This window comes from Pan troglodytes, chromosome 13, assembly GCF_028858775.2.
Source record: "Pan troglodytes isolate AG18354 chromosome 13, NHGRI_mPanTro3-v2.0_pri, whole genome shotgun sequence".
NCBI lineage: Eukaryota > Metazoa > Chordata > Mammalia > Primates > Hominidae > Pan > Pan troglodytes.
Genome location: NC_072411.2, coordinates 93,791,734 through 93,817,699, shown reverse-complemented (window position 1 = coordinate 93,817,699; position 25,966 = coordinate 93,791,734). Strand labels below are relative to the sequence as shown.

At 38.2% G+C, this 25,966-nt stretch overlaps 1 non-coding gene across 1 annotated transcript in view; it reads right to left on the bottom strand.

Moving 5' to 3' along the window:
- NABP1 (nucleic acid binding protein 1) overlaps nt 1–25,966 on the bottom strand; it is a 117,775-nt gene that overhangs the window by 58,899 nt on the left and 32,910 nt on the right. The window contains exons 3-7 of the transcript XR_010149818.1: nt 19,490–19,632; nt 16,861–17,095; nt 14,763–15,127; nt 10,064–11,435; nt 7,785–8,399 (exon numbers count right to left, since the gene is read on the bottom strand). This is a non-coding gene — a transcript (nucleic acid binding protein 1). The remainder of the gene's footprint in view (nt 1–7,784; nt 8,400–10,063; nt 11,436–14,762; nt 15,128–16,860; nt 17,096–19,489; nt 19,633–25,966) is intronic.

Here is a 25,966-nt window from a genome sequence, read left to right as displayed (position 1 = left end):
TTTCAAGTCTTTTGTCAAAGTCCAATCCTCTGATTAAGCACTCTTACAGCACCCATGTAAGTTTTCTTCAAAACAGTGATGAAAGTTCTGATTTTTCCAAGTGTTTACTGGCTTATTTGTTTAATGCCTGCTTCTTCCATGAGACTATAAACTGCATGCAGCATAACCTTTGTATGAGTTTGCCAGTAGGTCCTCAGGATCTCTTTTCATGTCTGTACATGTTAACATTCAAAAGAGTTACTGATGGAATACATAAAAAAAAGAATGTGTGAAAAAATAAAAGTCCAGTTGGTAAGACAAAAAAGCCCTTGATTCCAATAGAATGCGCTATGGAGGAAGCTGTGTGTGATGTAGGACCCCCACGAGGGGACCTGATTTAACAGAAGGTCACTGATACGTCTCAAGGAAACAATTCTTCTGACCATCAGATAGTAAAGTCAGATTGAAATTGGCCAAAGGGTGAACGGGAAGTGAAGCTGTGGCCATAATAAGTGAGGATCCTCCTTTTAAGAGGTTTAATTGTAGGGTGTCTAGAAAAAAGATGTAGACTGGAGAGGATGATTTTTTAAATGAGAGACTGAAAAAATATGTATGTATTGTTGGAGAAGAGCAAGAAAGATGAAGAGGTTGGGTAATTGGTGGGCCTACATCCCTAAAAATCTAGAGAGAATAGGAAGTGGAACAGAGGTAAGAGGAATTATTCTTAACAGAAAAAGGGATCTTTCTTTTATTAGATAGGAGAAAAGAATGTTAAAATGTGTAGAGATGCAACTTTCATTTAACAAATATTTATTGAACACATACAATAAGCCTAATACTTATCTATGTTCTTAGGTTACAATGGTAAATGAAGCAAAGTTCTCTACCCCAATGACATTTATATTCCAGCAAAGAACAGACATAGGATATAAGCAAATTATAGAGTACATTAGAAAGTGGTGTTTGCCACAGGATAAGGGGGCTAGACTGTGTGTGTGGAGAGAGTGGAATAGGATTTTAAATAGGATGGGCCTCATTGAAAAGATGACAAGTAACCAAAGACATAAAAAGAAAGGTGAGTTAGCCATGCAGGTATCAGGGAAAAGAGAGATCCAGGTAAAGAGAACAACTGGGTCAAAGGCTCTGAGCTGGGAGCATGAACATTTAGAAGGAAGACAAGAAATTGATGGTATTGCATGCTAATGGCTCCAACATTTTCTTTGTGAAGCAAAAGGAGACATTATCTGCTGATGGAGGAGCTGAGGCTTAATTGAGGGAAACTGTGAAACTTTGTACTAGCTGCTGTTGAGCATAGAAGAGGGAACATATATGAGATGTCTCAAGGACTTCTGGCAGCACTGACAATTGGAGAACAGAGTTCCGGTTTCATGTATTTGCACTGGCGAAATTCCCATTCAGTAGCCCAAGCCTGATAGCTAAGAAAGCAAAGAGGCAAACTTGTCCAAAGAGAGGGCAAAGTCCCAAGAAAGTGGGGAGAGAATTATTCCTGTGATGGACTGTGGAAAAGAAAGAAAGTGGTGCCAAAATACAATGGATGCACCCAGAGAAACAGTGACAACCTTCTCACTTCCACAGATTCTCCAAAGGAGCTAGCCACTCCCTCTTGTGCTTCCATAGTAGGTCATACTACATTAATTACTATGTTAATTATGTCACACTAGATTATGTTCATATGTAAGAATATCTTATTCTCCTTTGGATCTCCCCCATGGCTTTGCCCAATGCCTAGCCAAGAGTAGGCATTTAGAATACATTTGTTGAATTAAACAATAAATTAAATGATATAACATTTATGCTTTGCTACCTATTATAATTATTTATTTTTCCAGGCATATAATCTGTCTTCTCTACTATAGCAGGTAGGTTAAGAGCGGGAATTATGCCTTGTACTTCTTTGTTTCCCTAGGAGTGTGCCCTAGAAATAAAAGAAACTCAATAATTTTTTGTTATTGTTGTTGAAGGGAAAAAAATGATTAAGACAGTAAAGCAAGGTCAATTTCTAGAGTTCTGTATCCCTGAAGCAATCACAAACCTGTAGTAGAGCAATTGTAAAGTTTTGAGACTAGAACAGAAAAAAATGATGTAATCAGAAGAACTGCAGTGACAAGTGTTGAAAAGGATGATTCCGGAGATAAATGGTTCCTTGTGTCTCCAACATAGCCAAGTACTTCCAGAAAATTATTTCCCAGGATAGCACCATCCCTGGGGTTAAAAAGAGCATTTTACAAAATCATCACAGCTTGATGGAACTATCCTTCAAGACAATGATCCTCCAATTGTGGTATGAGTATCCTCGGGGGAACTGAAGGTGATTCTGAAGATATGAGAAGCACCAGAGTAAACATGGTACACTTTTAAAATATTACTAGATGTCAAATTAAAAGATATTATCAACATCAAGAGAATGGCAGATATCTTATGAGATAGAATGTAAGTTTTGAGTGAATGTTAATGATAAAAGTTTAACTGTACATAAAGTAAGCCCGTTTGATCTCTGCCCCTACACCTGGTACAGGATGTAGAGATCAGAGGTGAGGAGGGCAGGAGATGGGTATTCACTTTCATTAGCTATTCTAGCACTTCACTAGGTGAATTTGAGAAGGACTGCATTATAGCTACTCCTTGCTGATCTAATTAAATATCAAGGAACTTCTCAAGTCAATTGAATTTTTAAGTGAATCTTACCACCAGACAGAAAGTACCCTGTGAAGATAACTATTCCCAATCTCAGGCCAAGTGTAGTCCTTTCATTAAAGACATAAATTTTCTTCCAGGTACAATATAATTTTGTGTGAATATAGGCAATGAAAATAAAACACAAAACAATTCATTTGCCCTTAAATGTTATTTTCATTTACTTGTATCCCCCCAAAAAACTTTAATAAAACATTCATTTTGTTGACCTAATCTAGATGCAGGCCCAGATCCACAAATTCACCTAATTGGAAAATAACATATAGAGTTCATGCTTCAATATTAGCACTGCAATGGTATTAACCCAAGTTATTAGTAGGCTTTTTCTCTCCTTCACACATTGATTTTCTAGTTCTATGTTCATGGTCTTAGGGTATATATGCCCTCTATTGTAAGTTTAAATTATACTTTATAGTAGGTATGGTATAAATTGTAAATTGAAAAATAATTAGAAAGGCTGAGTCTTCTAGATGGAGAATAAAAGGGAACATGGAAAGTTCTCTTCCTTCTTCATAATTTGTGCTTCTAGAACCATCCATGGGTATCCTTCAAAACACTCTCTCCCCAAGACCCAGGAGAAGAGGGTTCAGCAAGTATGAGTACACATTCTAAACTGATTTTATCTGCTCAGAGGAAAAAAAAAATGTTTAGGGGAAACAAAGTGAGAGAGAGAGAGAGAGTTTTACTGTGTCATTTTGTATGCAATGTACCACCAAAAGCCAAGAGTAAAGAATAAAAGATACCTGGGGACAACTTCTTAGAAACTTATAATTAATGTATTATGTTTATTCTCAAACTCCTGCTTTCTCCCTAAAATATTTCCATCATTAATATTCAATATTCAAACGTGTATGTAGATTTTAGCTAAAGTAAATTAAATTTAGATGAGTTTGCATTTATGTTTCTTTAATCCACTTATGTATTTATTATTTGATCATCAGAACATTAGCTAATGATTTCCAAGAATTGGACTGTACCATGAGGCTTTTTATGAAACACATGAATTTTTTTTTACTATCTTGATTATTTGAATGTTAGTCATTTTAATCAAATTACCTTCCTTCAATTGCCAAATGAGTCATTTTTATGGAAAGAGCTGAAATGTATTTAAAGGAAACCACAGTAAACTTAAAAAATGGTCCCATTGATCTTAATATGGAAACAATTTAAATTCAATTTTGTGTTGGTTTGGATATTTTTCAATCGGCAGGATAAACTACATTATTCAACAACAAATACCCAGAAAGTTTTCCTTCTGTACAATTACCCAGGTTAAGCAATTAAGGCACAGAGCCCCAGAGATCTCCTATCCAATTTACACCAAGATTTGCTCTCTGAAAGGCCACTTCCTTCATGTTTTTTCTCTCTCAAAAGCCCATAGCAAATTTTTCAAGGATTTTCCCTGCCAACTGCCTTTCCTTATTCTTAAAGTACACTTCTTCATGGAGTACTTACCAGTATTTTTCCTCAGTTATCTTTCCCTATTTCAGGTTGACCTAGAGGGGTTTACTACCACGTATCCTTCTTCTTCGACAAGCACAACATAATCTTAACAGCTCCCCTAAGAGCCTAGTAAAAGCCCAAGTTGTTTGGAAGGTGCCTGTGTGTGTTCAGTGTAATTTGAGTTACAATCCTTGGCTTTGATGCTCCACTTTCCACACAGCACCAAATACAAAGAGACAGGTAGAAAGTATGCCCATTTAAGCTAACTTCTCTATGTAATTTCACTGGAATTATTTTAAATTGGATTTCATCTTAGCATAAATTTACATATTTATTATCGGGCCTAGAAGTCAATAGTTTTAACTGCCTCTGAATCCCATTTACTCACCATCAAGGAAAAAGTGAAATAAAATTGGATTTTGACGCAGATGAATTTATTCATATTTATTACAGAATAACATGAATGGATGCAAAAGAATCCCAAAATTAAGCATAAAGCCTAACTCCTATTTACAGGTAATATATGCAATATGCCACAGCTTAACTCTCACTCAGCCTGTTCTGCCCCCACCCTGACACGGACAGGATCTGGCCAATAATGTCCTCAAGCACCACAAAGTCCTAGACAGGAAATGCAGTTGTCCCCACTTTCTGTCATCTTCATGACAAAGATTGGACATAGATACACACCTTCAAAGGGGTATGGCCCAAGAGATGTGCAGAGTCTCCGAGGATACCAATGGAGAAACAAATGAGGCTAGAAGAGGGAGAGAAGAATTTTCCTCCTCTTCCCCTCGTTCTACATTTTCCCGTACAAACTTACATAGTATCCACTATGCCTTGTACTTAACAGACACTCAATAAATGTTGAATTAGTAAAATTAGCAAGTAAAAGAACCACCCCTAGACCTAGGTAAGAGGAACCCTAGCTTTATAGGATGCCATGTTTAAGATAAGTCCCCCTCTGCTATAGCTGCACCCCTCCCCTTAGGGCCAAGGGGACATGTCTACCAGGAACCTATATCCATCCCACACTCTGTCCATGCTCTGGGAGTATAGGACCTTAGAATTCCTTGCACAGGCCAGGCACAGTGGCTCATGCCTGTAACCCCAGCATTTTGGGAGGCCGAGGTGGGTGAATCACTTGAGGTCAGGAATTCAAGACCAGCCTGGCCAACATGGTGAAACCCCATCTCTACTAAAAATACAAAAATGTGCTGGGCGTGGTGGCACGCACCTGTAATCCCAGCTACTCAGGAGGCTGAGACAGGAGAATCACTTGAACTCAGGAGGTGGAGGTTGCAGTGAGCTGAGATCGTGCCACTGCATTCCAGCCTGGGCGATAGAGCAAGACTCAGTCTCAAAAAATAAAATAAAATAAATTCCCTGCCTGAATGACCCAAGCCACTTTCAGGCCCTATGTAGTCCTTCTCCCAGGGTTTCCCTTCCCAAAGGCTAGCCAAACTGGTACACACTCTTCCAGGGGTTGCCAGGCAGCAGCTGTTTAGCAGGAGCCCGGGAATGACCATGGACACAGATCCCAGGCCTGGAACCTCCCCTGAGTGTATGTGAGGCCCCTCTAAGAATTGGAGGAGCCAGTAGTAAGGAAAGAAGAAGGAAGGAACTGAATCTGGGGTACCGGATGTGGACTCCCCCAGAACCACCATATTCTAGTTCAAAATTCTGAGGAATCTGAAAATGCTAAATTTGAACCTAGCTCTGGCTTATTATAAGGGTATATTTGTCAATGTAGGAGATGGAACATATTTTATTTAACAGTTTGCAAGCTTGTCTTATGACTTATAAATACTTAGACATAAACTAGACTGGGCTCCATTGTATTCTTGCCCGAGGCCCCACAAATGTTAGAAGCAGGTTTGTGTAGAAGGAGGGAAAAAAGAGGTAGGAAGAAGAATGAGGGAGAAAAAAAAGTAACAAAGGGCTAGATATGATATCTTGATATACTGTACTCAGTATAAAGTAAAATGCCTGGAATATTTCAGATGTTTAGTGTAAATTTGCTGAATGATGAAATAATCAATCAATCGATAATAAGAAAACAAAACCAACGTTACTGTAGACATAGTTATGACCAAACTGGGGATCACAAAACTTTCCAACATGACCTGCCAACTCCTTCAGGTAGCTCGTCCCAACCTTGATCATAAAAAAGACCTGATGGCTTTAGTGACTCATGCCTTGCACTATGCATAGAACCCTCCTGACAGGTCGACAGAGAATGAGTTGACACTCAGGAAACATCCTCACATCTTAGGCTTCAGGCAGATCAAATAATCAATATAAAAATAGGAAAGCCAGCGTCAGGACTTCTCAAATTGTAACCATTCAAGATGAAAACCTTAAATTTGGCAAGGTTAATTAAGCTGAATAGGAAGGGTTCAGATGTATGCAAGCATAGTGCAAACAGAAAATCAGTTTGGCCCCCCTGGAAGTGGTTAGTAACATTGCTAACCCAGGTTTACTTGTTTAAACTTATTTTCAAGTTCCATTTTTGTAACCAAGCATACTTGAGTAAGAAAGCATGTTTATCTCTCTCTCCTTGCCACCTCCCATACCTGACCTCCGCTTATCTACATGGTGGTTCTCAATCCTTAAAAAATCCCACTGCCTAAACTCTACCTGCAGAAATTCTGATTAAACTAGTCTGGGATGGGCCTGGGAATCAGTATTTTTAAAATGGCATTCTTTACCTGGAACAAACAAAATAAAACAAAACAAAACAAAACTAGAAGGAGTGAAGATCCTCTGAGGAGGTAACCTGGAAAGTCCCCATCGAAGGGAATAGCTAATTATGACACACAGACCACCTATCTCTTGCTTTCACCACTGAAATTTATTCTGTTTTTGAATGGCTCACTTCCAGATGTTTCAAAATCACTGATATGTATTTCAGTTTTCTGGACTAAAGTTTTCTAGACTAATCCACTCATATTTAGACTCATCTGAGTATTGATATTCTCAATTATTTGTGCCATATTCATATTAAGAATGCTTATTACATATCGAATAATGCCATTTTTCTCTGCAGATCTCAAATTTCCATGAGTATAAGAGTCTCCACTGTGATAAAATTCACATTCAGAGCTTTCATTCAATAAGCCTGCCAAGGGGCTTAGGGGCTTGCATTTTGAACAAGTTCCACAGATGAGTCAGCTATTGGTGATTAGCAGGCAACCCTTTGGAGAAATACTGCTCTCAGGGCACCCAGATCTATGAATAATCACCAGACACGAAAGATTTCTTCTCCTTCTGCTGCACTTTGACATTTTGTAAAACAATGACACAGCCATTCCAACTTTGTCATAGAAAACTGATTACGAATAGCTTGATTTCCTTTGCTCTTGATAATGTTATTTAAAAACACCATTTCAGAGTCTGTGGTGTAGTCATATCAACTCTTATGAAATCTTGGCAAATTGATCAACCTTTTACGAAATCCCTGAACTCATTGCTTACCCCATTACCAGTTTCTAACACAGGGCACACAATACAGTATATTACCTGTTAATGAATATAATCACATATATCATGCCAAAAATAAATAGATGATACTTAGAGTTTTGAACAACTTAGCTTGCACTGATGGTTTGACAATCATGCAGGACTCCACCTGCATGATTTCTTACCTTTTGGGCTGTTCCTCAATTAGCGAGGGCAACAAAATTGGAAAGGTACCATTTGATCTTAAAGCCATATGGGTTGCTTTCCAACTTCTTGGTTCTTTTAAATCGTTGCTAATTAATTGCTTAATGATTTTTTCCGCTAGCTTCCCAGGTATCAGTGTAAGCTGATACTCCACTTGCTATCTTGCAGAGAATTGTCCTCCATGATTTCTCAAAACCGAAGACTGGCAGCTGTGCAGTGACATCTGCAACTGTTAAATATTCCCTAGGTCCAAATAGTATTTCATGATTTATTTCATTTTCTCTGTAGAACAGTCCCATGAAGACGGTAATATTATCCCTGTTCTGCAAGAATGGAGGGCAAGGTTCAGAGGCCTTTCTGTCCCAAGGTCACTCAATTAGTAAGTAAGGTGAGTTGAGATGGAGCCTGAGTGTTCTGAAGATTCATCCAATTCTCTTTCCACTGCATTACACTGCTAGTCATCTGGCTCTGCTAGTTCCACTGTACACAGAGGTTCCAGGTACTCTTTAATTACCTCTTTGCCTGTCCTAGTTGGCCTTCCAATCTCCTCTCACAGCTGAGACTTGTTCTAGCCAAGTGTTCACATCTGACCATTTCTATAAAAGGGAGAAAAGAAAACTACATAAAAAGTTTCTGCCATTTCTCTGTCCTCTATCACTACCTTTTCCTTGGCTACTTATCGAAGGATGATATTTTTCCGGTCATCTTCTTTGTCTATTATATTCATCATTGCCAAGTATTAGTTGGCCATGACTGTGTGGTTGGCACCGTATTAGGTGCTACTGTGGTCACACAATAAAAGGACAGTCTCAGAGTGCCAAACTCATACTGGCTACGGCTGACAAACAGGAGAGGAATTACATGTGGGCGGGAGGAGTTGAGCCAAAATTAACTCAAATAAGTGTGAGCTTTGACAAGGACCAGGTGCAGAATGGATGCGTGGGAGGTGGAGGTAGAGGATTCTGCTGTCCTGTTCCTCTAAGCCTGGCTGCAATCCCATACAATTCCTGGGGAGTGGAGATGGTCGCTCCTCAAGGTGATTACTACATGTGCTGCTGATCAAAGGTACTCAGTAGTGGTTGTTCAGATGGACGCTTATTCTGGGCTTCTTGAGGAAAGCCCCCTCTGACTCACCTGAACTAACTTGGAATAAGTCCCCCCTGGCTTCACCAGCTATCGTTCATCTCTATCATCACATATGTATTAATTTTAACCATTGTTGGACTGTATTTCATGTACAGTTGTTAAAGTTCGTTTGTGCAAGAGCTCAACATTTGAAGCCAATTAAAATTTTAGCCAACAGAAACTAGTTTCTCAATACATAGTAACTGCACATCCATAATATGTGTGGAAGGCACTGTGCCCAGGGCTAAGGGAACAGAGGTGACCAGACACAGATGTTTCCTGCTCTCATGGAGCCAGAATTCTAGCTATCTTGGAATTCCAGCTATCATTCACAGGATCTTTCACATAATGATTTAATCTATTTCTCATCAGTGTGTAATGTGAAATAACATAGTCTACAGAGGTGGAATTTTTTTTTTCTTTGAGACAGAACTTCGCTCTTTGTTGCCCAGGCTGGAGTACAGAGGCACCATCTCAGCTCGCTGCAACCTCCGCCTCCCAGGTTCAAGCAATTCTCCTGTCACAGCCTCCCAAGTAGCTGAGATTACAGACACCTGCCACTACACCCAGCTAATTTTTGTATTTTTAGTAGAGATGGGGTTTCACCATGTTAGCCAGGCTGGTCTCGAACCCCTGACCTCAGGTGATCCGCCTGCCTTGGCCTCCCAAAATGTTGGGATTACAGGCGTGAGCCACCACACCCGGCCTGGAATTTTTACTTTAATATTTCAATGCCCAGGTCCCAGAGAGCCTTTGTTAATTGGTCTTTGAGGAGGCTTGGGCATTGACATTACCTGAAAACTTCCCCAGATAACTAATTGAATGCGTCCCAGGAGTTGAGAACCAGCTCTGGTCTAGTGTTTCCCATCCCTGCTAGGTCCTAAGAATCACGTGAGGATATTATTAAACCTGAGCTCTAGAGCCACTATATTAGAATAGAAGGGCTGAGAATCCATATTTTTAACAAGTATTCCAGTAATGTTTATAATCAGACCAATTTGGAATATACTAATTTTGTCACAAATGAAGTAAACTCTATCAATTGAAATGCAAATCTACCATAAATTCTGGTTTTTTTAAGTTATATTTTTTAAACGTGTAATCAATTTTTCATTATTAATGAGGTAGAACTTACCTTTACAATAAATCTCATGCCATTTGATATGATTTGGCTGTGTCCTCACCCAAATCTTGAATTGTATCTCCCATAATTCCCACATGTCGTTGGAGGTACCCAGTGGGAGGTAACTGAATCATGGGTGTGGTCGTTTTGGTGCTGTTCTCATAATAGTGAATAAGTCTCACAATTTCTGATGGCTTTATAAAGCGGAGTTCCCCAGCACATGAGCTCTCTTGCCTGCCTACATGTAAGACATCACTTTGCTCCTCGTTGCCTTCCTCCATGATTGTGAGGCCTCCCCAGCCATGTGGAACTGTGAGTCAATTAATCTCTTTCCTTTATAAATTACTCAGTCTTGGGTATATCTTTATCAGCAGCATGAGAACAGACTAATACATTATTGTTTTATGAAATATCAGAATAAAGTAGAATTAAAGTACATATGCCCTTATATGTTGTTGACCTTTAAAGGGCCAAATTAACCATGGAGTTTATCCTGGGAGCCTTAATACAATTACAAATCAGTTGGCTAAAATATGAAATAAATTAAGCATTATTGAAATGTAATTCCAGGTTTGGATTCAGAATATCTGATTTCTTATTTACAAACTAACCTAAACATTTCTTATTAAATGAAATTTAGTCATGACTTAAAATATTTGAAGAAAAGCAGTCATTCAGAAAATTAAGGTCAATCAAAAATAGATGGCACTTATTGATTAGCGTGTTGACTTCTCTGTTATGCCAAGTAAAAAAACAAAAACAAAATCTGTGTTAGAAGGCAGTCCTTCTTTAAGGTATATGTCTCATGTAGGAATGCATATGTATTTTTTTTAATAACTCAGACCTTTTTAATAGTACCAGCCTTTCACATTTCCTTGCGAGGCTTCTGCTATTTAAAAATAAAGTTCTGGCAAGCATGGATTTGAGAGGAAACATATTTTCATGTCACATATCTGTTAAGTCTTCTCAGGACCTACTATATATACTGCATTTCCACTGACATCCATTAAAAAGAAAACATCTTTTCGCTACCTTTCTATAAGTCTTTTAAAGAACTTCATTTTCAGCCTAGTGATATTTTGAAGAAAAACTTCCCAATTATGATGCATAAGAAAAAAACATATGTTCTCAAGGTTCAGGGGACTAATCCACCTCCATCACTAAGTTAAAGTTTGGGCGAGTAAATGACACTGGTGAGGGAACCACATGATTTTGGTGAAGACAAAAGTAGCAGATATTATTCCAGGGCAGCAAACCACAGTGAAGCACAGAGTTGCTGTTGTAGAGCTGTTCCATCACTCATTTCCATTACATCCATCTTTCAGATATAATGAGCAACCCAGAATTCTTCATTTAAAAGTAGAGAAAGTCTCTTTCCAGGGCACTGAAATGTGAAAGACATCAATAAAGATGAAGAAATGGGCCTTTTCATTTTGATTGGAGCTAAGTAGTTTAAAAATGATAATGGGATTGAAAGTTTATTTAATAAAAAATTATGCCATGAATAATAAATCAGATATTGTAATTCTCACATTTAAATCATTTTCTAGAATATCTTAGATTTTTAGTAGAATATGAGTTCAAAACTAAGAACTAGAAAATACATTAGATATTTTTCTACACTGAAGGACACTTTTCTTCTTTGTTGAAAAAATAAAAGGCAAAATCATGCCCCAAACTGATACTTATGTATAGTATAGTATATAATTTTAAAACTGAATGTTTTTCATTGCTTTACAAATATTAATTTATTAATCATTACTAAATTCCACTGTGAAAAATAGCAAAAATGCTATTAAAAGAAGCCATACCCTTGTCCTGCCTTCCAAATGGCTTTTCCTACATTCCTACTGTAGGCTTCACCTACAGCAAAGAGCTTTATAATTTATTTTCAATCAAGTTCCTAGGAAGAATTTGGTCTTTTTCTCACTAATTATACCATTTGTTCCAAACATCTGATTTCCAAGTTACAGAATAAATGATTCACAGTATGGATTTATTCCAACATAACTTGTTCTCAAACCACATTTGCTGACATCTCACTGAAATCTAATGATGTGGAAAGATATTTGTGTTATGCTATTAAATAAAATAACAATTTATCAAAAAGCTACATGGTGCTAAAATGTGCAAATACATACCTATAGCTATAGCTATCAATATGTCTCAAAGGAATTATAGTTTATTCACATTTTCTTTCCTTTTTGTTCATCTGTGTTATCTAATTTTTCCACAGTAAACACAACTTCCTATTATAGTATTTCTTTATTTTTTATTCATTTAATTTATGGTATATGACTTATGTGATATACCATAGCCTTAGTCAGGGTGATAAGAGATAAAGAAGGTGATAGTTAAGATTATCACACTTGATCGTATTTAAATACATTATTCTTAAATAAGCAGAGAGCAGCAAGACCTGTTAGACTTGGATTATACAAATTGGATGATACCAATATCATCGAAATTTCCAAAAAATACTGGAGTTAGACTTTTCATAAAAATTTTCAAGACCTGATTAAGTATTTCACCCTCTGCTCACCCAACAGCCAGCCTTCCTTGTCTCCTCCTACTCACTCAATACTACCCAATGCCCTTCTGGATGTATGCTGCATGACAACCAGCAGACAGCTGGGAGTATGTGAGACTCACCACATTTTCCACAACAAGGGCAAACCAAACTCAGAACACAGCCTCAAGGAGCTTAGAAAAGACAAGCCATGTTCACAATCCACCATAAATACCACACAAGAAAGTTTCTTAAAAGGACTAAACCATGGTGGTATAAAATTTGAAGGCCTTCTTCCTGTGTGTTTGATTCCATTGCCCCACCCTTCCCCCTTGAATGTCTTCCTCATCTCTTGTACGTTCAGTCTAGTCTTTGCTGACTCATGACCTCAATTGTGACACCCGCTCTAGTTATGTTTTGCTCTCTTCCTTCTTTCATATTGACAAATTTATCTTTGTCTGCTCTCAAACTCAATATACATCTTCACTGCTCCATTGTTTTACTCCTCCCCCACCTGGCTTGCAACTGCCCTCCCAAATTTAGGTGTCTACTTAGTGGGACAGCCAACAGTTTCTCTCTGTGCCAATGCACCACCCCAGAATCAAGCTAAGCCCCCTCCTTCTGAAGAGCCATTCAGGACCCCATCTCCTGCAGTAGCCTCCAGCTCTTCTGATTACTTTCCCCAAGGAAATTGCATACAGCAAAGCACATAGAACAAGAAGTGTTGAGGGAAAGGTGGTAAGAAAGGAGTAAAGGTTGATAGCAACCAATTCTTTGTAGGCAGAGTCCGAGTTCTAAATGTGTATTAGATTGGGTTTGAGTCTATTTGACAGAGCTAAAAATATTGTATATTCATCATCTTTCTTCTCTGCCAATTTCAAGAGATGGCTTGATGGCTGCTCCCTTCTAGGCCCTTCCTTATGCTCACGCAGGGCACTTGGTAAAGAGAAAAGAGCCAAGAGGGCAGAGAGCTGCAGACCAAGGAATGGAATAGAACAGGAAGGCTGGAGGAGGAGCAGGGGAGGGCAGGCAAATCTGGGAGAAGGTGTGGTTTGGATGGACTGCCTTGGAAAGAGAATAGAAAGTTGAGAGGAGGGGCAGTATTGTAGCCATGTGAATAATGGGAACGTCATGTCTCCCTGCAACATAATTCCCTTTGCCTTCTCTTAAAGTCTGCAGTAAAAACATAAAGGAATTTTAAAGACATTTTATAATGTAGTTGTGTTTCTTTTAAATTTGACAGAAGCAAGAAGATCGAGATCTATTTAGGTTTCAGTACGTGTGAGATGTCAGGGTTAGTGAGGAATGTGACAAGTGAGAGTAGGCAAAAAAGAAGGAAAAACAGCAAACTCATGGCACCAGTATGGCCAAACAGAATCTAGTCTTTCAGTTGCCAAAGCTTTAAAAACACTCTTTATTTGGGAGATATACCCCTATTTTTGCTAGACGCTTATGGCTTCCAATTTTTCCCCACTAACAAGAAATGTTCTACAGTGTCACACTAATCTATTTAAAAACCAGAGAAGCAGAGAACCGTGAAAAATCTGCACAAAAATCCCAAGCCCATGACGAAACAAACAGAAATGTGCATGCTGCTATATCTAGGTCCTTTAAAAGCTGTCAAGGTTCATTATAAAATATTAAATGACTGAATAAATATTAGCACAAATTCTTTTTTCATTTCAATAGAGACTAAAAGGGCATCAGGAACTGTTTCACTGATGAGAATGACTCATTCTATCCTAAGTAAACTCCTATATAATCAAGTTCATTATATTTCTCTGTATTATCTGTTTGGAAAAAGTAAATCTGTTAATAGGCCATAAATCTAAATTCTAAAAATTAATGTATATTAAAAATATTATATTTTAAAAAATAAATTTATTCTGGGATTAAGGAATTATGGAAATGCAAATAAGCCCAAGAGCAAAAAAGAGAGAAATCATTTTAAAAACTGATACCATGAGTCTTTTGGTTCATCTTACTCACCACAGAACCTATTTAACCCTAATTTTGCCCTGATCAGAGGCACTAGAGTTATGGTCTGGCTTAGCTGCACTTTTGCAGTATCATAAACCAAGAGTAATTCTCAATGTTAACAGGACACGTCCCATACACATGCAGCTGAAGTTTGCATCTCTCTGATTCATTAAGCTCATTTGTTACCAGATTTTAACTTCACAAGTCCAGAACTTTTAGTACCTCTTGCCAAAGGAATTCATATGGACACCAATCTGCCCAGCAGTTCCTCTGCAGGCTATGTCTGCATAATACTCTCCGTTCACAGTAAAGCTTCACTCCGTAAGCTGAAGGTCTTCTGAATCATTATGAAGATGTGTCTGCTGCTTGACTTCTCCTTTAGGAACTTCTAGGAAAGCTTCATAATGCCCCATCATTTCCAAACAGAAATAAATGATAAGCCAAGAATACATACTCTCCAGTTTCCTAGGATTTCAGTATTATATAACCACTACGTCTTCCTAAATTCCTTCCAGACAGCCAGCTTTAATTCTTCCAGCAATCATCTCCTTCACTCAGTCACCATAACTTAGAATCTTCTACTAATCCTAGGAAATAGAGAAATATGGTCATGCCATATGTTTCTTTACTGGAAAAAAAATTTTGATATAGTAATTCTATTTTCATTCTATTTTGCACAGGTGGCAGAAACCGTGATTGTATTTTTTTTTCTTTTTATGTGCCCTGTTAAGCCTTGGAAAACAAAGATAAAATCTGAGCTTCCTGCAAGTTTTACCTACTCAGCCACTTACTTTCCAGGATCCTTCATCATGAAAACAATTGTATGGGGTAAGAGATTGGAGTTAGTGCAGGAAACAAGAAAAGATAAAACTAGAGCCTCACCAAGGGAACAGCCCCAGACCAGGTATATTGGGGGCAAGAGGAAGGCGTTAAAGATGAAATGGAGTTCAAAGACAAACAAGTTTTAGGTGCACAGTGACCATGCAATGCTCCAAAGCCAGGCGAGTATGATATAACCCATTAAATTTTCTCTTGCTTTGGTTGTTAGGAAGCCGAATATTATGCGTTTATTGTTTATTACCATAAATATCTCTGTGTGATCTCTGTTCCCAGGTATACAAGATGCATGGCAGTGGTGGTTGCAGAAAATTGCCATGGGATTGGCACATGGATTGGCACTGAGCACAGGGATATGAAACTTCATGCTCATGATTGCAATTCAGGAAGCCAAAGGGCAAAGGAAGTATTGTATGGGGTTTGTGATCTAAGTATTAAGAAACCAAAATGCAAATACTAATAAACATGGAACCAAAAAGACTTTATGTATGGAGCAGTGCAAAGCTGGTACAAGAGCTGTGAATCCTCAAGAATGCAACCTCTACTGTGAGTATGCTGGAAGAAATTAATGATGCTAAGGTGGAAAGTCCTCCATTTTGAGACACTTACTAATTTTCTGCTACCTTTCATGGGATTTTTTTTTTATCATCTATGCCATGCTGTACCAGGAAGCAAAGAGAACTTTCATCCACACTGTTGACAACTTTTGTGCATGAAGTTGGCAACTTGCAGCACCTGGCAGCTCCTAGTGGCCCTGACACATTGAGCCCCTGCTGGTCCTTGCTCACGTACTATTTCAACAGTTTGTCTCTCCCAGCGACAACCTTCCTGGTGTTCCAAAAGCTCTCATTTTTTAATGTAATTTTTCAAAACTCTTTATTATCAGCCTTACCAAATAGTCAATATTTTCACATCAATAGTAGACTTGACTCTCTCTAGGTAAGTTTTCGGCTATTCTCCTCCCAACTGTTCATGTTTATGGACATCTATAGAGCTGTGTTTACAATCACCTTTAACCTAAAATCTCATGACTACTATTGGGCCCTACAGTAAATATTTACTGTCGATTAGGATATGGGATGCTCCAAGCCCAGAACTCAGAGGTTGTAAAGTCATGATCCGGACAGCACTATTTTGAACTGAATAAGGTTATTGATGATTAGTGCAATTACAATAATAATATCGGCATGACGTTTTATATCTTATGAAATACTTTTACAATACTTGTGTCTCTTGAGCTACACAACTTACTAAGGTAGTGGAGCACAAATTTGTATTAATTTCTATTTACAGGTGGGAGAAATTGAGGCCCTACAAGGTTAGATGACTTGCTCAGGATCAACAATTGTTAAATGTCAGAGCAGGGATTCAGAACCAGGACATATGACTCCAAGTCTAATATTCATTCCACCATGTATCACCGTGGCCTTTTCCTGTCTTGAGCCTACATTAGAATTGAAGTCTCAAACTAAAGGGCACTCACCATTTTGCTGGCATAACTGAGCAGCTGAATGTCACGCTTGAGGCTTTCAGTCTTGCATCTTTATAGTTGTTTCACAATTGCCTGGTCTTTACATCTCCTAAATGCCTTTCATATATATAATAAATGTCAGAGAAAGTGGTTGGTCATTTTCATTTGACTTCTTAATGATTTGATGAAGAATGTACAAGTGGCCTGTGTATACTCGCTTCAGAGGTCAGCTTGAAGCAGCAAGTCACTGTAAAGATAAGCATTTAGCCATTATATTCATTCATTTTAGGCAAGGATGGTAGTTTATCATTTACTCCTCTTCTTTGGAGCTGATAAAGAGATGACTCCTTGGGCTTAATTATCATGAAAGAGGGAGATATTGTCCTCTTTATAGGAATCAGAGCTGTATGTCGCAAGGGCTGTGAATAAAGTACCTACTCCAGAAAGTCCAAACAGGTCCCTAAGACTATCTCCTTTTATGTGTATTTAAGACTGATTTGGGGCCACCCTTTGAGAAGGCTAGGATGAGGATACTTCATTTTACATCAGACTTGGGCACTCAGGGCTCATATTAACTCCAGCTTCTTCCAGTACAAAATGAAATGAAATATATTGACTAAACGCTGAACAGTTCTCTATTAACCCCCTCACTTTCATGCATGTCCTCATTCCTCCAAAGCATCTTTCCTCCAGACTAGATGACAGGGTATGTTTTTTAATACAAAGACTTCTTTCCAATTAAGAAAAGGAGGGGGGCTAGGCTCCCACATGAAAATAATTGTAATTTTTGGAATTTTTATATCTGTTCAACAAGAAAATACAGAATAACAAAAGGCTTCTGTGAATTCAATACAGTGTTTAAAAAGACAATTTTGTGTCTTATTCACCATGATATTATCAACACACTTTTGAGAAAAAAAAGTAGGTAGTATATTATGCAAGACATATTTATGTTTCGTCTACATATGGATTCACAACCATCCTCCCACCCATATCTCCTTCCTCCCTTGACTCACAAGTTGGAAATAACTGATCTAGATATTTTGCTTCTCAGACTATTCCATTTTCTGAGCAGTCTTCACAGCCCTTCTCTAGGTATAGAGGCCAAACTTTAGGACACACAGAGTGAAGGGCATTGCCTGGGCAGATGGAATAGTTTCAGGAGCTTTCATTCATCTCTTTAGCAAACACTTCAAGCACCTTGAAGTGCCAAGCTAGGACTAGGTGGAGGTGATTTCTGGGGACTTCTCTACCTACTGATGTCTGAAATTGCACTAGTCAGAACCACATTCCTTTGCTATAAAGTTTAGATTTCTCAACGTTCCAATTTCCCTGACAAAGGTAATAGTAAGTTGTTAGTTGTTTCTCAATTCTAGCTACACAATAAAATTACCTGGGAAACTTTGAAAAGACTAGCAGTGTCTGAGTCCCAACCCAAGCCAATTAAATTAGATCCTATGGAAAATGGGAACCCACACACTGTTTCTTTGTATTGCTTTGTTTTGTCTTTAAGTTTCCAGATGATCTAATGGGTTTCTGGGTGAGAACGTCTTGTTTCTCAAAGTCTCTAAAGGACTTAAAGGAGGAGAAAGGTAACAAGGAGAATGTGGGGAAAGCCTGTAAATATGAACAGGCCCTGGAACTTGGATCAGTAGAGCAGGGTAGAGGAGGAAATCGTGAAGGCAAATTTCTTCAATCTCATATCTACACCCTCAACTTGTGGCCCCTCCCTAAACTGAACATTTCACTTAGGATATTTTCATCCAAACACTTTTCCTTTGGTTGAACGTCATTTCCTCATTCATTCAATACTTATGTGTGTTGGATACCTGATATTGAGTATCAAACATTAGGCAAAGTTGTCCTCTCATAGAATTTACATTCTAAGTGGAGCGAAAGACAATAAATTCACAATAAATTTTGCATCGGCTTTGTGCCTCTGCTGATTATTTCTTTTCTTCTGTTTGCTGCCAACTTCTAGGTACTTGGTATTACTCTGATCAGATGTCAATGTCTCTCATACTGGGTTTTTTCCATGTCTTCATGCATATGTATCATGCTGAGGTTTTTTAAAAGAGTATCTATAATTGCATTCCACGGATATATGCCTGAGATGACTAACTTCCATTCCACCCTTAAAAAATTGAAGAACTTTGGTTTCAAATGTCTCTGTTACAGGCAAAATGTGGAGTTAGGGTAGAATCTTAAGTCAGGGGACCTGAATTCAAATTCTGACCCTGTCTTACTAACCGTGTGACCTCAAACCAGTTACTTAATCTCCTCTTTAGGTCTTAGTCTTCTCATTTGTAAAATTAGGATAATAATATGAAAATCAAAGGTTTAAATGAGAAATAAACAATATATACAATCAACAGGGATCCACATAGAGCTCACACGTAAGACCAGTGGCCAAGATTGAACTGACCCTGTGACTAAGACCACACTTTCTAGGCTTTCTACTCCCAGCATCAAAAGTGAAGAAACCTCCTCCTCTTCACCAACAAACACACTCCTTCACCACCATTATCTGTCTTGATAACTGCCTCATGTTTTTATGTATCCCTATTTATGTCAGGCACCACAAAAACCCCTGACTTTCTCTCTTCTCACACACCCTGTCCCCTTAAAGCTCTATACATACCCTGTTCTGTCAGCTCCACCCTCCTTCCACTGGTTCTGAAGCTGATCCATTGGGCCTTCTGAAGTCCATAACCATTATTTGCGAAGCCCCCTTGTATCATCAATAGATTTGCTGCATAGAAATTTACTCCAAAGATTAGTGGCCTAAAACAAAAACAATCATGTATTATATAACACAGTTTTCACAATTGAAAATTAGGTAAAGCTTGGCTAGACAATTTGGGCATGGAGTCCCTCATGAGACAGCAGTCAGATGTCTGAGGGAGCTAGATTCATCTGAAGGCTTGACTGGGAATGAAGGCTCCACATCCAACATAGTTCACTCCCATGCTGGAAATTGGTGCTGATTGCTTTGGGGGAGGCAACTCTCCCTCTCCACTGGGACCTCTCTATAGGGCTGAGGGAGTGTCTTCATGACCTGCTAGCTGGATTCCCCAAGAGCCTGTGATCTAAGAGAGTAAGATGGAAGCTACAGAGCTTAATATGACCTTGTCTCAGAAACTACATGCCATCACTTCTGTAGTATTCTATTAGTCACACGGTCAGCTCTGATTCCATAAGGGAGGGAATCAAAATAGGCTTAAATACCAGGAGAGGACGGTCATTGGGTATCATCTCAGTGGCTGGCTGCCACACCTCTATTTTCACAAACCATGATCTGAACATTCCTTTCACCTTTTTGCTCTCATCAAAACTTGACTTTTCCCTGAGAACACATTATCAGCCTCCCAAACTGGAGAGTGCCTTTCCTTTTGTAGCCCTCAGATCTTTGAGCCTGAAGATAGCTAGGTGTCATTCTTGCATCTCATTGCTTCCCTTCCTTCTCCCTCATCCCCCAAAATACCAGCTTTGAATCTCACATCATCAGATTATATCATGAACCAGTGATGCCTCTGCCATTCTCCTCATTTCTCTAGATTCTGGCTTCTGGTTAATGGTCATACTCACCAATACTATTCTGTCTTAATTCCTAGGGCTATGGACACACAGGTAAACCATCATGCCCACACCCAGGCCTCTCAAATCCATGAATTTCTGTTCTCCATTGATCATGTCAACCATTCTACCACAGCCTCAAATCCCATGGTCATAGCCCAGCAATAAATGCAAAAATGCATTAGCAATAAAGGCAACATTTATTAATGTTAATTTCATGCATTGTACCCTCTGGCCACCATTTCCAGTCTTTTCTTTCTACTCTCTCTGCTATCCTATCCCCAGTTATCTTTCAAAGTCCCTGGGACCCCCAATCCATTGATCTACCATCATTCCACTGTCCCTCACTTCTTGATGTTATCATTCCCCTACTTATCAAGCTTAAATTCCATGGCCAATCTTTATGATTACTCCCATATATACCTTTGCCTCATTTGTCTTCTTTGGATTTATTGTACTTACTTGGAAAACTGAAATTCTGGTTAAAATCCAACTCTGTGCCTATGTCAAACCTCCACTAAACAACTAAATATTACCGGAGAAAAACATGCAATTATGCTTAATGAGCTCACTTCCAATTTATGAACAGATCTTAAAATGTGCTCTTAATGCTACCAGGATATCATACTTAATTTCCCAAGACCATTCACTTTCCCACTCTCCTGGACAACTTTTTTACACTTTCAATCTTCTAAAATACCCTAAACTTTTTTCTTGTCTTCATATTCCTACTTTACTGAAAAAATTAAAGCAATCAGAAGAGAACTCCATAGACTTCCACCACCATATTTATTCACCTACCAGCATCTTCATCCACATACTCTGTCTCCATATTTGTTACTATTCATGATGCTACCCAAAGCCAACTCCTCTTCTTGTACACTAAATCATACTAAATCCCTTCCCCTTTAGTCTACTCAAGGACATCACCTATTCCAAAATTTCTCACCTCTTTCTCTCGTACCAATTTTTCGCTATTGGATCATTTTCATTCAAATACAAACAACATGTTGATATTACTCCCATCTTTAAAAAAAAAAGATAAAGAATAATTTCTACATATTCCACTTGCCCCACTAGCTACTGTTTCATCTCTCTCCTCCCTTTTGCACATAAACTTCTCCAGAAAGCTATCTACAGCTGCTTTTTGTATTTTCTTTTCTGCCATTCCCCACTAAAACCAGTTCAATCAGATTTTTGATTCACTACTCCATTGAAACCACTGTGAACAATATGAATAGTATCCACCATGCTGCCAAATCCAATAGCCCAGTCCTTCCCTTGCTTGTCCTATCAGCAGCATTTGGCACAGTTGATCACTTTCTCCTCCTTGATACACTTTCTTCCCTTGGCTTCCACATTATCCTGTTTCTCTCCTATATCACCAGCTGCTCCTTTTTAATTTTTGTTGCTGGTTCTTCCTTTAACTCTTTTATGTTGCAGTGTCCCAGGGCTCAGTCTTTGATCCTGTTCTTTTCTATAACTACAATTACTCTTTGGTATCATAGCAGTATTGGGGCTTTCAGAACCAGTGATATGCTACTGACCTCTAAATTTACAAATCCAACTAGAAGTTGCTGATTTGTATGTCCTTGGATGTAAAATAAGCATCTCAAACACAGCATGCTAAAATCTGAATACTTAGTCTTACTGCCAAAACCTGCTCTACCCTCAGCCTTCTCTATTTCAGTGGATGGCAACTCCACATTTATCAGATGAAAAACCCTAGAGTCCTCTTTGACTTTGCTCTTTCTTTCACAGCCACATGTAATTCAACCACAAACCTTGCTGGCTGTTCTTTCAAATCTATGCAGAATCTGAATGCTTTTCACCACCTCTCTGCTGCCATGTGGTCTAAGCCAGCATCTCTCACCTGGCTACTGGAATAGTCTCTGAACAGTTCTCCCATTTCCACCCTTGCCCCTTTACAAATTAATCTGAACAAAGCATCCAGAATGATCCTTTTAAAACATGTATGTCACTCTTCTGCTCAAAATCCCCTGCTTTCTCCCCCATTCACACAGAATAAAAGACAATGGCTTACAAGACCTTACAGGCTGACAATACCACCTCGCTCATCTCTCTGACCTCATCTCCAACTATTCTTTCCCTTAATCACTCAACTCCAGCCACACTGGTCCCCTCCTACTCCTGGAACATGGACCAAGCAAGCTCCAGTTTAGCCACTGTGATTTATCTGTTCTCCACTCCTGGATGTGATTTCCAGCTTGGTTAACTCCCTCACCTTCTTTTCATGACTTTGCTCAAATGTCACCATAGCATGAAGTTTTTCCTTCACCACCTTTTTTATTACTGCAGTGACACACTGCAACAACACACCTGTACAAATACACACACACACAACACACACACACGTAATGTCAATCTTTACTTACCGTATTTCATTTCTATTTTCTATGTCATTTATCTTCTTCTAAGATAATTGTTTATTTATTTATTCCTTTGCTGTCTACTCACCATCTTTCTTTTCCCTACCTCCCTATCCTATAATGCAATAGAAAAGCTCTTTAAGGGCAGGGATCTTTGTAATATTCATTGGCCAACTTCAAACCTACAAATTCATGTAACATGTTCAACAAATCAATAAACAATGTCCCCTTGGAATTTACAACCCACAGATTTCAGGTACAATTTCAGGCTGTATAGCTAATTAGAAGAGCTTGAACTCAGACATTCTGAATATAAATTCATTAATCTTTCCACTATATTGCTCTAACTTCGACAAGAACCTTTCTCAAACCCTTGAAACACCAATACTTATCGATTTTTTTCAAGTTAATAAAATAAAATATGTTATTTTAATTTGGTCATTGATTATTAGCACAGATAAACACTTTTTCATGATTCTTTGCTGAGTTAACTGTGAACTGATGGTGTACTTTGCACCTCCAACACTTCTGTTCTGTGGCTTAGAATAATTGCTTTCGTAGACCTCTTTACTTTCTCTTTACTACAATTAGCAACACTAGCAGATGATTTTCTTTTATAGCCCATTTTACACAAAGAAACAAAGTTTTTATCACTTCAGGAGTGCTAGTGTGCATGATAATGAGTGTAGAACAACATAGCCAAGTTAAAATTCAGAGACTGTTGCTGAACCCCTCCCCCTTACTTCTGTGAGTCATTCCAGACACATCAATATTGCAAAGCCTGCAACTGAAATTCATTCCTCAGCAAAATTGCAAATCATTACATGTTAAGTTGCTTGAAAATAGTCAAAACTGCAAATGTTTAAGCCTCAAATCCCAATAATCTACTGTAATTGGACTCAATCATTACAACAGACATCCATGAAGTAGGGGGTAGGACACAGATGAAGAAGAAAAATATATGGAAATCCAAATAACTAGGAGCTTAGCGCTTAGAGTTAGAACGTTTTCTGCTTTGGGCAACCCTCTACTCTTCCAGGTGGTGGCAGTAGGAAGGTAGTAAAAACAATGAAAACTGTGACAGCAAAAAAAAAAAAAAAATTAAATTAAATTAAATATTATGACTATGACTTATAAATATAAAGTGTATCAAAATTTACATAACTTATCAATAAGGGAACCAGTAGGATGACAAAGCTCCAAAGAGTATTTGGAGAACTAAGCAGTTACAGAAATTGAAGGAACAATGTTGCAACAAGATTGCTAGGGTAGATCTATAATTGGTTGATATTTTACAGAGCAATAAAACCATAACCTTTTGGGTTATATTATTCTACTAAACAGAAATCATTTGCTTCTCTACCAGACAAAACTCTATGCATTAACATGTAACTTCACAGAACCTGGGCCCTAATCAATAATAAATCATCTGTTAAACAAAGGATAATCTCCCAAAGAATTAAGTAATCCTGTTAGACAGTGTTGTAGTCTGACACAGAAAGGACACTCAGCCATCCCTTTGCCTTATTTCTAATTTGTTGATACTTTTTTTTAAAGAATTAAAGTATAGGAGCCCTCTCTTTGAGTTGCCTTTGGAGAAACACACTATTCTATTACATTAGAAATGTGTCTGGTCTGTTTTGAAAGAAAAATTTCTCCTGGTTCCGAGCTCTAATAAGATCCCTTCATATCACAGCCTATTTTAGTAATAGAGTATTTTGTTTGAATAGCGTATTTCTCCTGTAAAATAAGAACACAATTAATAATTAAATGAATTCCCTATTTCAGTCTGATTTGTAAATTCTCTGCATTCAAAGAATTCCTCAACTGTATTTTAGAAATGGAAAGCACCTTAACAAGGGATCTTGAAATAAAACAATGTCCAAAGGTTAAGCAATTTGCCCAAGGTCACGTTGTGAGTCTGAGGCTAAGCTGATAGAGAAATTTGAAGTTAAAGCAGAAAAGCATAGGGGGCTACAACAACTGGAGAAACTCCAGCTTCCTGCGGTTGGTCTATGGATACCCTTGATCTCATAACCCTCAAGTAATACTGTTGGGCCAGAATACAGGCTTTGCAGCAAGACCTCAGGTTTAAGGATTGTGAGGGACATTTTTGACTACTAGTAATTGAGAGAAAAAGTAAAAACCTTTCCTCTCCCATCACAAGGTTTATGGCTGACACTCCTGTAACAAAACACAGATTAAGCAGGGAAAAGCATAACAAATTTATTTAATATAAGTTTTACGAGAAACGGAGACCCAAAGACCCAGGGAAAACTGTAATTTTGTGCTTAGGTTTGATGAGGAAAGGACAGTTATGTAGAAGTACAACTGGACAAAAGAGGGTATGATCTAATAGTAATAAACTCAGAGAAATTTAGCAAGGCCTGTTTCAGTTCAGATTCTTCTTGGATTCTCTGTGTCTTTGTTCCTTTCCTCCACGTATACGGAAGGACACCTGTCACATGGGGGCCTCTCGTGGAGAAGGGAGGGAGAAGGTCAGAGAGTCACCTTCCTGCCTCTGTGGTTTTTCTCAATTTCCATCAGCTTAAAATACTCCATATGTGAAGGGCCCACAATTTGAGATATCGTGTTCTGAATCCCTATAGTAATTTTTTCCAAGAAGATGTACCGTGAAAAAAATAGGCTAATTCAACTGCAGTAAAGAGAGAGAGAAAGAAGATTGAAGCTTAGACACACGCTATTTAAATTGGCAAGTCTGAAATTGTTTTATCTTTTATAACTTAATTTTCTTTTCTAATTTTTTTCTCACAAGTTTATTTTTTTCAAAGAGAAATCTGCCTCCTTGAGAAAGAGAGACATTTTCGTTTTAGAAAATAAGGCTCCAGTTTTAGAAAAGATAGAGTATACAGTATGTACTATGAAACAAAAAAAAAAAAACAAGAGAATTTGACGACTGAATAACTTTTTACAGCAGATTAGAATGCATGCCATTCCTCAGCTTCTTTTTAATTCCTATTTACAATTGAATTTTAAATACAGGATGGCCTGATAGTGTTGAGAGAGGCAGTTTTGTTACTTATTTTAAAGTCTTTATGTCAGCCACAGTAATTATGTTTGGGCAATAATATTCTTCTATTATTAACTTGTGGAATTCTGATTCTTCCCCTATCAAAGTACCTAAAATTATT